Raw genomic sequence first — 14862 nt, forward strand, 5'->3', positions numbered from 1 at the left:
GTAGCAGATAGAGTACAAGGTTCGTCATCCTTAAGGTTCCGGGTTCAAACCTACCAGCGGCAAGTAAGAATAAAATAATTTAATTTAAATTTAATTAATCAATAAAAATTTGTCCTAAATTTAGTATGTTACTGTTGATAAAAATAATTTTTAAAAAATGAATTTTTATTTTATTTTTTTATCTTTAGTTGCAGTTTAAAAATATCTGATTTAAGAAACCTTTTAGATATCCGATTTAAGAAATTTTTTAGATATCCGATTTAAGAAATTTTTTAGATATCCGATTTAAGAAATCTTTTAGATATCAGTTTTATGATATCTTTCTGTTCTCAAAAAACGGCGCATTGGTTAACATTCTGACATCATTATGTTATCTTTTAGAAGTCTCTTTATGTTATCATTTTCAGAAACAAGATATCTTTTAGAGATCTTTTTGACAACGTATTGTTCACTGGGTTATTAGAAAGATAATTTTTTTTTAAAGAAAAATTTTTTTTGCGAGTTCTTGATGATTAAACTCACACATACACTTGGCGCTTTTTCTTTTACTTTTTTTTCTTAAAAAAGGTAATTTTGTTTTTGAATATCGCTCATTTTATAGTATTAATTAAGCATTAAATAATTGCGAGATAAACGATGACAGTGAGCCGAGACAAAGAATGAGAGACAAAGAGAAACACAAAGAGAAAGAAATTTGCTCTTGCATTTGTTGTGTAGGTGTGTACGCGACGCGTGCTGTACGTGTATGTATTTTTAAATAACACTATAATGTAGTTTTTATATTAAACTTTTATATTTTTTATTTTACTTACACTGGCGCAAAAAAAACTGAAACAAAATTTTTGATCGATTTTTAGGCAATCTTCCCAGGTAGCAAGCTCACGTCATTTTGACGTCCCAAAATGGTCATTTACTGACTATTCTTGACGTCACGAAATGACGTCCTTATGACGTTAAAATGACGGTCGAATGTCACAAATGCCTGACGTCATGAAATGTACCGTATTTTGACGTCATAGAATGACGTGAACAATATGTTGTCAAAAAGATCTCTAAAAGATATCCTGTTTCTGAAAATGATAACATAAAGAGACTTCTAAAAGATAACATATAATGTCAGAATGTTAACCAATGCGTCGTTTTTTGAGAACAGAAAGATATCATGAAACTACCCAGCGAGAAACGGTAATGAATTCGGCATCGATTCGACGTCGAATCGACATCGAAATGATGATTTCGATGTTGAATCGATGTCGATTCGATGTACCATTTCTCACTGGGTAATATCTGAAAGATTTCTTAAATCGGATATCTTTAAACTGCAACTAGAGATAAAAAAATAAAATAAAAGTTTCATTTTTTTTTATTATTCTTATCAACAGTACATACTAAATTTGGGACAAATTTTTATTAATTAATTAAATTTAAATTATATTATTTTATTTTACTCTTACTTGCCGCTGGTATAGGTTTTGAACCCGGGACCTTAGGATTACAAACCTTGTACTCTATCTGCTACGCCAGTTTGAATCATCGATATGGGTACTTGTTATTGTCTACATATACCTATATGTTATAAACTGTTGCAATTATATTATTTTTTATAAAAGCAATTAAATTTTGCAAAACATATTAAAAATAAATAGCATTAACTTATTTACTTATTAATTTCATTGTTAAATTTAACTTTTTCCATAACCTTTATAATTTGATAGAAATTGCGATCTATTTAGCAATATTAAGACTTTGAAGCGTTCAAATGGTTAATTTGACCATTTTGAAATTATTTCTAAGATATCTAAATGTTTTCTTAAAAATGTTTTCTTAAAGTTGAATATAATATATGCTTATATAATATCCCACACAGCACACTTTATCCTGAAGATATCCCCAATTATCCCAGACAGACGAAGGCAATCTTACGGATATCTCAATGAGTAGCTCCCGGGATATCCTACAAAAATATCTTAAAATATCGTAAAATATCTTAAGATATCATATGATATCCCATTAATATATTTCGATATCCCAAAAAAATATCTTAAAATATTATAAGATATTGTAAGATATTCTATAATATCTTACGATATCCTATTACATTCAGATAATATCTCATCATATCTTTTATTTCTACAATTAATAGAGCATAAATCAAGTGTAAAGGAAAAGTGAATTATAATGTAATAAAAGAGTAACAAAAGCGTTAATTTAAATCTCTAAGAAACGTAAATTAAAACAGAACATAAAGAAAGTACACTTATCGAAACAATGTGGTATATATTAATAATACAAAAAATAATACTAAAAAATAATAATAAAAAATGACATTAAAAAATTTTTTTGATTTTATACAAACAGAGCAAAAACAAACTTTTTAATAAGTTATTCCACATGCTATTTTGCACGCATATGTAAAAATGAATAAAAAACTAAAACTTCATATTTATTCATAAAAATATAAATTAACTATACATAATTTCATCCTTCTGATAACATATATTGTAATGATATGTATATATAACAAATATGTATGCATAGACAAGAAGTGTTCATGGATTATCACGTGACGTTAGGATGCGTACGGTCTTCGAAGTCAAGCAACGTCGGCGATGGTTGACACTTGGATGGGTGACCGTTTTTTCAGATATAGAGATTAAACATGCTTTAACGGGTACGACTGTGACTTGGCTGAAACATGTTGTTATAATCTTCTTCCTTTTACAAGATTAACGTAAAAATAATTAGAATTTTTTATTTTTTGTTAAAGTTTTTTTCAATTCTTAAAAACTCTCAAAAATACTTAGAAATATTCAAAAATTTTCATTTTTAAAGTTTTTTCGAGAAACGTTTCAATTCTTATAAAAAATCAGAATATTTATTAGAAATCCTGAAAAAAATTTTTTTAATTCTGACAAATTTTTTTACTAGGGTATATTACAATATCTCAGGAAATCCCTTGGACATCCTCTGGATATCGTTTGAGACATCTACAGGATGTCAAATCGGTGGACATTTGTGCATCCCTTGGATATCCCTTGGATATCGCAGACGGTCCATGGATATCCAACGATATTGCGATATCCCACTTGACATCCCAGGGACATCTCTAAGATAAAGTGTGCTGTGTGGGCAGTTACATGCGTTCCGTTTCACGCATGATACTCATATCCTGTTTCTGAAAATGATAACATCTTCTAAAAGATAACAATGATATGTCAGAATGTTAACCAATGCGCCGTTTTTTGAGAACAGAAAGATGTCATGAAACTGATATTTAAAAGATTTCTTAAATCGGATATCTTTGAACTGCAACTAGAGAAAAATAAAATAAAATAAAAGTTTCATTTTTTAAAATTATTTTTATCAATAGCACATACTAAATTTAGAACAAATTTTTATTAATTAATTAAATTTAAATTATATTATTTTATTTTATTCTTACTTGCCGCTGGTAGGTAGGTTTAAACCTGAGACCTTAGGATGACAAACCTTGTACTCTATCTGCTACGCCAATTTGATTCATCGATATGCGTACTTGTTATTGTCTACATATACCTATATGTTATAAACTGACGCGATTATATTATTTGTTACAAAAGCAATTAAATTTTGAAAAACATGAAAAATAAATAGCATTAATTTATTTACTTATTAATTTTATTGTTAAATTTATCTTTTTTCATAACTTTAACAATAATTTGATAAAAATTGCGATCTATTTAAAACTAATACTTTTAAATGGTTAATTAGATGGTTAACTATATTATAGCCCACATAACACGGAATATTACGGTAATATCACAGAAATATTATTCTTCCATTATAATATTACTGTAAAATATAGTATAAATATTGCAGAAATATTACAAAAATATTACTACAATATTAAAATGTCCGCCGAAATGGATCACAGTAATATAATGGTGATATATCACGAATGTATTACTGTAATATTTACGTAGTATTTTTGTAATATTTTTTTTTATTTTCTATATTTTTTAATATATTTATAATTTTAAAAAAATATGTATAACTTATAAAATAATACGTCTTTATAAAATAATTAAGTAATGTAATGACGTCTTAATGCTAATAATTACTATTACACATATTATCCTTAATCAGATTTAGTAATATCGGTTGTTAACCTGGCCAATCACATTTCATTTTTTTGAAAAATGTAATTTGAAATCTAAGCACTATCGATGTCGTTAAACCTGATTAAGGCCGGTATTTATAATCGAATCTTATATTTAAGATCATCTAGTACTGTCTTAAGATGCCATCAGCCATCAATCACAGAGCCATTAGCATCTTAAGACATTGCTTGAGACGATTTTTAAATAAGATTTGACTATAAATACCAGCTAAAGGTAACGTGTAAACGTACTCATTAATGACATTTTAACATTAGGTTGAGTTTAAAAATAGCTGGAGTAAACTTTAAGCCGTAAGAAATTAATCAATCACAATCAATTATTTTTCTCATTTTTGTCTGTGATTTATCAATTTCCTACGGTTTAAAGCATACTAGCACTTATTATAAACCCTCACTTAATTTAATGTGAGTGATATCAATTTTAACGTATTGCTATTTAAAATGTAATATCGTTACAATCCCAGCAAACACAAAGTTACATGTAACGTGCCTGTTAGTTATAATTTCTCACTCAACAATGTAATTGTAATATAACACACGTGTTATATTACAATTACATTGTTGAGTGGGAAATTATAACTAACAGGCACGTTACATGTAACTTTGTGTTTGCTGGGATATAACGTAATATTTTAATGTTATTTATAAACGTGTAATATGTCAATAATATTTCTGTAATATTTTATTGTAATATGTAATATTGTTGATATATTGCAATTTTGCTGCGATATTACTGTAATATTCCGTGCTATGTGGGAGATCATATGTTCTAAAAAAAATTGAATAGTACATTTATTCTGTTTTTATTCAGTACATAATAAATTTAGATTTTGTGCACTTTTTTTGTGCGCAGTAATTGTAGACAAACCGTTATTTTTGAAAACATTATCTTTATGATATTTTTTTTAAATATCAAATAGATTTCTCATTCAGGATGTTATAGTGTTGTCTGATTTCTGAGTCAACTACGATGCACGCATCGTTCCGTAATAACATTGATACGAGCGTGTTATGTTACGATTATACAATTTTTATTACATAACTGTAACGCTAAAACAATGTATAACAGTTATATTACTTGCGTATAACAAATGTTGCATAACAGGTTATTTTCATGTTATTATAGCACATACATATCACAAAAATAACAATGTTACATTACATGTAACTTCCATGTTATATTGCCGTTATAAAACGTGTTCACTGTATATATCCGTGTTATTGCATATATATTTCCATTGTAATATTGCTGCAAGCGGACATTTCGTCTTTGCTGCAACGTTGCAGCAACAGTTTACACTGTTGCTGCAATATTGCAATATTGCAGAATAACATTGCTGCAATGTTTCTGCAATGGTTTTGTGCTATATGGGTATATATATAAAATTGTATATTTATATTTTATTTTCCAGCTACATTATGAAATGGAAAAAAATAAAGATTATTTTAACTAAAGAAATTATTAAATGGAAATAAATTCCACAATCATCAATAATTACAGTAGCTGCATATGAATTGCTTCTAAAAATTAAAAAGTTAACATTTTTATTATTATTATATTAATATATCGGTTATTTAATAACCTATTTTATATTTACAAAAATGTCTTCCCAGATAGCCAGTTGATATAATAAAGATATTAGCATCTTGCTACGCATTTATGTTGTCCCTTGTGCTGTTGTTTGCTAGCATTCGGTGTCGGAAATAAAATTCTTTGCACGTTTCAAACATTATGCTAGCATTACTTAAGATCAGTGTCGAATGTTAGCAAATAACAGCACAAGGGACGACGTAAATGCGTAGCAAGATGCTAACATCTTTATTAGCAACATGAGAACAATTTGTGCTCATACATACATTTGTGGCTATCTGGGTTATTATAATTTCTTTTATTAAAATACGTATCTTACAAAAAATTATAATTACAGTAAATAAAATAATCAAATTAATTTACCACTAATATGTTTTTACTCGTGGTGAAAGATTTTAGAAAATATTGTCAAATAAAATAAAAAGTTAATTTTGTTGACCTCGTAAATCAATCTTTGTTGTGTTTTTTGAACGTGCCTGATTGCCTACTAGGAGAAACGCGCAAAATTTCTGATTGGCTAATCCCCTTTCTTTTACTTTTCCGAGATTCCGTTTTCCGAATTCCGGCTGCCATAAGACAGCACCCTAAGAGTTCAAAAAAAGTTCTTTTGTATGCCAATTTTGAGTCGCTTTTGTAAAGCATATAAAGTTCATTTTATGTTCTATAAGAATTCGCATTGAATTTAAAATTATTTTTAAATAGTATTCTAATGGAACTTATTGAGATACTTTTTTGAATTTATTATGATTTATTTTATAGTGCAAAAAGGAATTTCTTTTGGGTGTAAAAAAAGGATAATAAAGGATTTTTTGAAATATAAGAAATATGAATTTAAAAATATACTGCCACAAAAATAGAGAATTTGTTATATTATTATTATAAGTGACAAACTTTCTTATTATTACTATATATATGTATAAATTATGTATAACATTTTCCTATATTTTATTCCAGTATATTATTGAATAAACATTTCCTAATCTATATAAATAAAAATGTAAAATGTATGTTACTCATCTAAGATCTCCGTAAGTTATTCACCGATTGCTTTGAAATTTTGACACAACGTTGCTTTCGTTACCGGTCGTGTTCTTATGGGGTCTGTTTATGGAAATACCGTGTGTTTCAAAAATGCTGGACATAATTTAATTTTAAACAATATTCTTTTAATGATATTTTTTTGAAATTTTGACACAACGTTGTATTCGTATGCGCGAGTTTTCTTATGGGGTCAGTTTTTGGTTATACCGGTTGTTTCAAAAATAAGGGTCATAATTTAATTTTAAACAATATTTTTCAAATGATATTCTTTTGTAATTTTGACACAACGTTGTATTCGTAATCGAGAGTGTTTAAATTGGAAATACCGTGTGTTTCAAAAATGCTTGACATAATTTTATTTAAAACAATATTAAATGTTATTTTATTTTAATTTAGACACAACGTTTTATTCGCGTTAATGCGAGTTTTGATATGGTGTAAATTTTTGGTAATACCGGTTGTATCAAAAATGATAGTCATAATTAAAAAATATATATATAAATACAACGTTGTTTCAAAATTTCAAAAAAATATAATTTTAAAAATATTATTCGTTAATGCGAGTTTTGATATGGGATCAGTTTTTGGTAAGACCGGTTGTATCAAAAATGATAGTTGATAGTCGTAATTAAAATATATATATATATTTCAAAATCTAAATAATAATAATTAAATAAATTAATTTAAATTTAGTAATAATTTTAAAAAATTAATAAAAAAGAGTAATTAATTATTTAGAGAGTGTGTGTGTGTGTGTGTGTGTGTGTTTATTGAGTTTTTAATATTAAAAAAATGAATAGGAATTTATAAAATTAATAAAAAAGAGTAATTAATTATTTAGAGTGTGTGTGTGTGTGTAAGAGAGTGTGTGAATGTGTGTGTTTGTATGGTTAAAAACATGTATAGGTAATTAAGGAAGCTAAGTTATTATTTATCTTATTATTTTTAGGAAAAATGCACGTATTAAAGATTGCATGTGTGATAATAGCATTAACTCTGAAATGTGTTAAGAATAATAGAATATAAAATAAATAAATGACAATAATGTTCAGAAGATAGTTACATGTTTATTATGTGTAAGAATCTAATTCAATTTAAAATTTGTATCTTGGTAAATTAAGAATGGAAAAGATAAATAAAATAGATTTAGAGAAGTATAATTACAATAAAAGAGAAATAAAGGAAATTAAAAAAGGTAAAAAAAAGAATACTTACGCATAAATTATAGATTAAATATTTTTTGTTTTAATGTAAAAAATATAGAAGAAAATGTAGACGAGGGATTATTTAATGAGCGTGAAAGAAATGAAATCGAACAGGATCAAGAAAAGGCAAATTTAGAGCATCAAGAAAGATCACGTGAAGATTTTACTAAAGGTAAATTATTAATATTTTGTATATATTTAATAAAGGTTAATTTCTAATAAAATACAATTAAAAAACAACTTAATTATAAAAAAAAAGATTAATTAATATTATAAAAAGTAATAGTTTATTAAAATTAACTTTAAAATTATTTATAATTAAAAAAAAAATTAAATATTATTATAAAAAGAAATAATGCTTATTATAAATAATAAGAAGAAGCAAGAAGTTCTCAAGGAAAAAAAAGAAAAGCATGTAAAAGTGAGGAAATAGGATTAAGAATGATAAAAAAGTTGTAGAAAAAAAAGAAGTTAGATTGTAAAAGTGGAATTAAATAAATAAAAAGGTAATTTGGTTAGAAGTTAAAAACGTAGTTAAAAAATTAAAAAGCGTGAACGCGTTAAAAAAAGTATATATTTTTAAAAAAAGTAAAAAGGTAAAGCAAGGATGTAAAAAATAAAACAAAAAAAAACGTAAAAAAAGCCACAGCAACGCGTGGCAGGGCATAGCTAGTTTTATATAAAAATAATATACTTTTTACAACTTTTTTAGAAATTTTTTATTAAACGCGTTATTATATGTTCATTATAATAAAAAATATATTTAGTTATACATATATCAAATTTACGACAAATAAAAAAAATACATATAAAATATAGTATTTATCCAGATAGCACAAATGATCCTTTTAAGTTCAAAAATAATTCACTATTTTTAATTCTTTGAGAATTTACGTAATCTATTTGAAATGAGTTCAAGATTTTCAAAAAAATTTGGAAATTTAGGGAAGTTTAGGAAAAGCATTTAAACATTTGGATAATAATAGTTTTTTTGTTATTAACAAATTTTACTAAGCGTTAAGTTAGGAGATATTAATTGTATTTTATGTTTTATAAATGGAATTAATTAAAAATTATTTGGGAAAAACATTTTCATTATTATTTTTATTTAGGAAATCATTATTTTCTAATTTAATAGATTATAAATATTACGAAAACAAACAAACCTAAGCGCATGCTCTGTCTATCACAAGCCATACAAAAAATTCGCGAATTTCAAATGTCCAGATACATATTTTTATAAGCATTTCGTTTTGCGTGGAAAGTCGCAAACCCATGTCATGCAGAGAATTCTTTGCACACACACACACGCGCGCGCGCGCGCGCACGCGCGCACGCACGCACGCACGCACGCACACGGTGAGTGCAAGGGGGGCCGGCCTTCAGCCCCCCTCCCGCACCCACCCTGTCCAAGTCGCTACCCATGTGTACATTGCAACAAAGTAAAGTTCACATGTGTTTGCAGATTTCCAATCATAGCTCTAGTATACACCGAGCACTTGGTACGCGTATCAAGTAGTGAATTTAAGCTGATCAGCCAATGATTAAACATATTCACTAGTTATTTACTATTTGATACGCGTACCAAGTGCTCGGTGTAAACTAGGTCATAGAGCTTGTATTAATGGAGGGGCCATTGCTATATGCCGGAGTCCGCGCGGGGAGAATCGACAGAGACATTGCAGTGTTATCTTTGTAAGCAATTTTTTTTCGTACGAGTTCGAGAATCGGGCCTCAGATTGTATAGTTACCCAGTGAACACAGTAATATAGCAGCAGTGTAACAGCAATGTAACCGAATATAACAGGTTACGTTACTCTGAAATTACACGTAACTTACATGTAAGTTACAATTTCCGACTCAGCAATATAACATGTTATAATTACATGTTATCTAACTGTTACACAACAGTTACAAAGAAAAATAAAATAAAATAAAAATTTTATTAAAAAAAAAATATTTTTATCAACAGCACATACTACATTTAGAATAAATTTTTATTAATTAATTAAATTTAAATTATGTAATTTTTTATTTTATTTGTACTTGCCGCTGCTAGGTTTGAACCCGGAACCTTAGGATGACGAACCTTGTACTCTACCTGCTACGCCAATTTGACTCATCGATATGGGTACTTGTTATTGTCTACATATACTTATATGTTATAAACTGACGCAACTATATTATTTTTTATAAAAGCAATTAAATTTTGCAAAACATTAAAAATAAATAGCATTAATTTATTTACTTATTAATTTCATTGTCAAATTTATCTTTTTCCATAACCTTAATAATTAATTTGATGGAAATTGCGATCTATTTAGCACTAATCTTTGAAGCGTTCAAATGATTAATTAGATGGTTAACTATATAGATCATAATTCTAAGAAAAATTGAATAGTATACATTTATTATTCTGTTTTTGTTTAGCACATGATGAATTTAGATTTTGTGCTTTTTTTGTTTGCAGTAATTGTAGACAAACCGTTATTTTTGAAAACATTATCTTTATAATAATTTTTTTTATTATTAAATAGATCTGTCATTCAGGATATGTTATGTCTGATTTCTGAGTCAACTACGACGTATCGTAATAACATTGATACGAACGTGTTATGTTACGATTATACAATTTTTGTTGAATAACTGTAACGCAAAAACGATGTATAACAGCTATATCACTTGCGTATAACAAATATTACGTAACAGGTTATTTCCATGTCATATAGCACCTACATATCACAAGAATAACAATGTTAAATTACATGTAACTTCCATGTTATATTGCCGCTATAAAATGTGTTCACTGGGTATGAACCTGTTCCTACATAAAAAAAGACAATATATCCACCTCTCTGTCGATTCTCCCCGCACGCGTCGCGATGCACCAAGGCCCCTCCATTAATACAAGCTCTATGGCCGGTATTCATAGTCGGATCTTATATTTAAGATCATCTTAAGTACTGTCTTAAGATGCCATCAACCAATCACAGAGCCGTATTAGCATCTTAAGACATTGCTTGAGACGATCTTGAAATAAGATTTGACTATGAATACCGGCCTATGTTTCCATGTTATACATGATTAAAATTCGCACGTATTTTGCATGGCTTGTGCTAGACAGAGCATGCGCTTAGGTTTGTTCGTTTTCACAATATTTATAAATCTATTAAATTAGAAAATAATATGATTTCCTAAATAAAAATAATAATGAAAATGTTTTTCCCAAATGATTTTTAATCGATTCCATTTATAAAACATAAAATACAATTATAATTAATGTCTGCTAACTTGATGCTTAATAAAATTTGTTAATAACAAAAAAACTATTATCCAAATGTTTAAATGCTTTTAAACTTCTTCAAATGATTCCCAAATTGTATAAAAAAGAATTATTAAAAAATATTTAATTCGTCTGCTAACTTGACAGTGGTGGCTGCGCCCTGTGGCTGCATCTAACTTATGATATAGTAAAGAGTATAAGTAATAAGTTATAATTATTGTTACTGTGTAAAAGTCATATAAAATTTTAAAGAAATGACAAATAAATTTGATCCATTTATTGATTATTACCATTATATAAGTATATAATTATTCTCATAATCAAACTAAAAATACGCGCCTATACTATTCTCAAAATGGCAACAGGTCATGTGACTAGGTAACACGTACGACATCAAAGGTGCCAACACTCACTGTCGCTCATAGACCTTATAGATATGGACCGGCAGTTGCCTACAGTGAGTGCTTTCCATTTAGTAACACAAGGGTGCGTTCCGTTTCACGCATGATACGCATAATGCATCGTTCATCCTTGTTGTTTGTCAAACGTTAAACAAGGATGAACAATGCATTATGCGCATCATGCATTGAAACGGAACGCAGCCCAAGTCGACACAAGCATCGTTCTATCTTTTTTTATGTTCAATGAGTAACAAAGATAGAACGACACTTGTGTCAACTTCCCATACAGCACAAAAGCTTGCAGCAACATTGCTGCAACGTTGCAACATTGCATATTGCGATGTAATATTTCAGAGATATTGCAAAGACATTATTTTACAATATTACTTCAGCAATGATGCAGCAACATTTTAAAATATTATTAAAATAGTGAAAATAGATAAAATTAATATTTAATACAGTTTGAATAAATTAATATATTACAGTAACTTTTCAAAAATAATGTAAAAGTGATCGTTCTATATTATTTAAAATTTTTCATCTATAGAGATACATGCATTCTGGAGTAGTTTTAATTTGTGTGTAAAACTATTATTATGTAGATTTGTGTATAACAGAGTACAAGGTTATTCAAAATTATTTTAAATAACTGTATTTTTTAATTTAACAAATACAGAGTGATTATAGTGACATAACCAAACGATCATCCGATCAATTCATTCGGTTTTAAATAACTATATTTTGAATTTAACAACAGAGTGATTACGTCAACTAAAAGATAAATTTTGTAAGTTTTGTCTCTCATCTTATAATGTACTTATATAAGATAAAAGACAAAACTTGCAAAGTTTATCTTTTGGTTGAAGTTTCACTAATCACTCTGTATTTGTTAAATTCAAAATAGTTATTTAAAATCAGATGAATTATTTTGAATAATCTTTTTCTGAATAATATTGCATACATATTTTACTGCAATATTGCTACAATATTACGTAACAATATTTCTAAAAGCGGACATTTTACCATTGTTGCAATCTTGCAGCAACCTTGCAGCAACATTTCACAACGTTTATGCAATATTGCAATCTTGCATTGAAATGTTGCCACAATGTTGCTGCAATCTTTCTGTGCTGTATGGGTTGTGTCATTAAATGGAAAGCACCCAGTTTGTGTATAGAAAACGGTGTCCAGAAGAGGTGCGAGAGAGAAACAGACTTTTTAGTACTTCTTTCTCTAAAGTTACCGGAAATAACTATCGCGCATGTCAGCACACATGCATACATACCCATACAGCACAGAAAGATTGCAGCAACATTGTGGCAACATTTCAACGCAAGATTGCAATATTGCATAAACGTTGTAAAATGTTGCTGCAAGATTGCAGCAATGGTAAAATGTCCGCTTTTAGAAATATTGTTACGTAATATTGTAGCAATATTGCAGTAAAATATGTATGCAATATTATTTAGAAAAAGATTATTCAAAATAATTCATCTGATTTTAAATAACTATTTTGAATTTAACAAATACAGAGTGATTAGTGAAACTTCAACCAAAAGATAAACTTTGCAAGTTTTGTCTTTTATCTTATATAAGTACATTATAAGATGAGAGACAAAACTTACAAAATTTATCTTTTAGTTGACGTAATCACTCTGTTGTTAAATTCAAAATATAGTTATTTAAAACCGAATGAATTGATCGGATGATCGTTTGGTTATGTCACTATAATCACTCTGTATTTGTTAAATTAAAAAATACAGTTATTTAAAATAATTTTGAATAACCTTGTACTCTGTTATACACAAATCTACATAATAATAGTTTTACACACAAATTAAAACTACTCCAGAATGCATGTATCTCTATAGATAAAAAATTTTTAATAATATAAAACGATCACTTTTACATTATTTTTGAAAAGTTACTGTAATATATTAATTTATTCAAACTGTATATTAATTTCAAACTGTGAATATTAATTTTATCTATTTTCACTATTTTAATAATATTTTAAAATGTTGCTGCATCATTGTTGAAGTAATATTGTAAAATAATGTCTTTGCAATATCTCTGAAACATTACATCGCAATATGCAATGTTGCAACGTTGCAGCAATGTTGCTGCAAGCTTTTGTGCTGTATCGGTATGTATATACATATATATACACACACATAAGTTAAAACACGTGAACAAAACGTATCCAATCATTGGATTTCAATGTATAATAGGTACAAGCATGCGCGAAACATATTTCCGGACTCTTTAGAGAGAGAAGTATGGACACGGTTTCGCTTGGTATTGCCAGTCCATATCTATAAGGTCTATGCTGTCGCTACTGTGTATACTTATACTGTGGTAAAGGGTCTCTATCCTTGACCACGCTCGATATCCACCTCTTTTAATCTCTACCTGCTACTTGTTTAATCGGACGAGTCGCAGTTGCGCCAAGCTACAGGTGATCGCTTCGAGGCATTCGAGGCACGACTTGCATTCGAGACAAAAATATTCTTGTTCTTTCTCCAGCCATCTTGTTTTTATCCCTTTTTTGTATTAGGTTTTCTAGATTTTCTCTATGTGCATCTTTCTTTGCTTTCATGTCTCTTCCAGCTAACTCTTCGTTTGTGTTTTTTTTGTTCCCGATTGCTTTTTTGTTTCCTCTGAAAAACATTACTTTTCCAAGTAGTACTTTTTCACATCTCCACATTTTGTTTTTTATGTTGTTTGTAGGATAGCAAAACATTGCTAAAGCAAAACAAAAAAAATTGTGAACACAGACTTAATTATTGCTTTAAGGCAATGCGTCAATGCCAATCAGAATTCGAGCAGAAATGATGATCGAATACACAGCCGTTATAAAGAAACACAGACTACAAGCAACTAAAGACCTATAATCAAAGATTCGCCAATGGCGAACACAATTTTGATTGGTCACTTGAGTCACATAGTTTATCCGCCATTGCGTACCCACGCTGGGCAAGGAAGAGGGGAGAGTGCTTTGTGTTGAGCAGTATAGGTTAAAGGAATATGTGTCAGAAATTATAAGGTAATTCAATCTCTGCACTCTCGAGGGTCACTATATTTTGACGATACACTCAGGAAGAACAAGAAAAATTAAATTTGCATCTGTTATATGGCTGCGTAAAACTTGGAGCAAGCTCGCATTGTTTACTATCTCCACT

General features: G+C 28.4%; 2 protein-coding genes across 3 annotated transcripts in view; one reads left to right on the forward strand and one right to left on the reverse strand.

Annotated features, from left to right (window-relative positions):
- LOC105832650 (ejaculatory bulb-specific protein 3-like) overlaps positions 1-14647 on the reverse strand; it is a 26233-nt gene extending 11586 nt beyond the window's left edge. For both annotated transcript variants that reach the window (XM_036289260.1, XM_036289267.1), the window contains exon 1: positions 14093-14647. The gene's annotated coding sequence lies outside the window, so the exon portion shown is untranslated. The remainder of the gene's footprint in view (positions 1-14092) is intronic.
- The window catches only part of LOC105837488, a 253276-nt gene that overhangs the window by 178888 nt on the left and 59526 nt on the right, over positions 1-14862 (forward strand). The window lies entirely within an intron of this gene.

The sequence above is a fragment of the Monomorium pharaonis genome, chromosome 1, assembly GCF_013373865.1.
Source record: "Monomorium pharaonis isolate MP-MQ-018 chromosome 1, ASM1337386v2, whole genome shotgun sequence".
Taxonomy (NCBI): domain Eukaryota; kingdom Metazoa; phylum Arthropoda; class Insecta; order Hymenoptera; family Formicidae; genus Monomorium; species Monomorium pharaonis.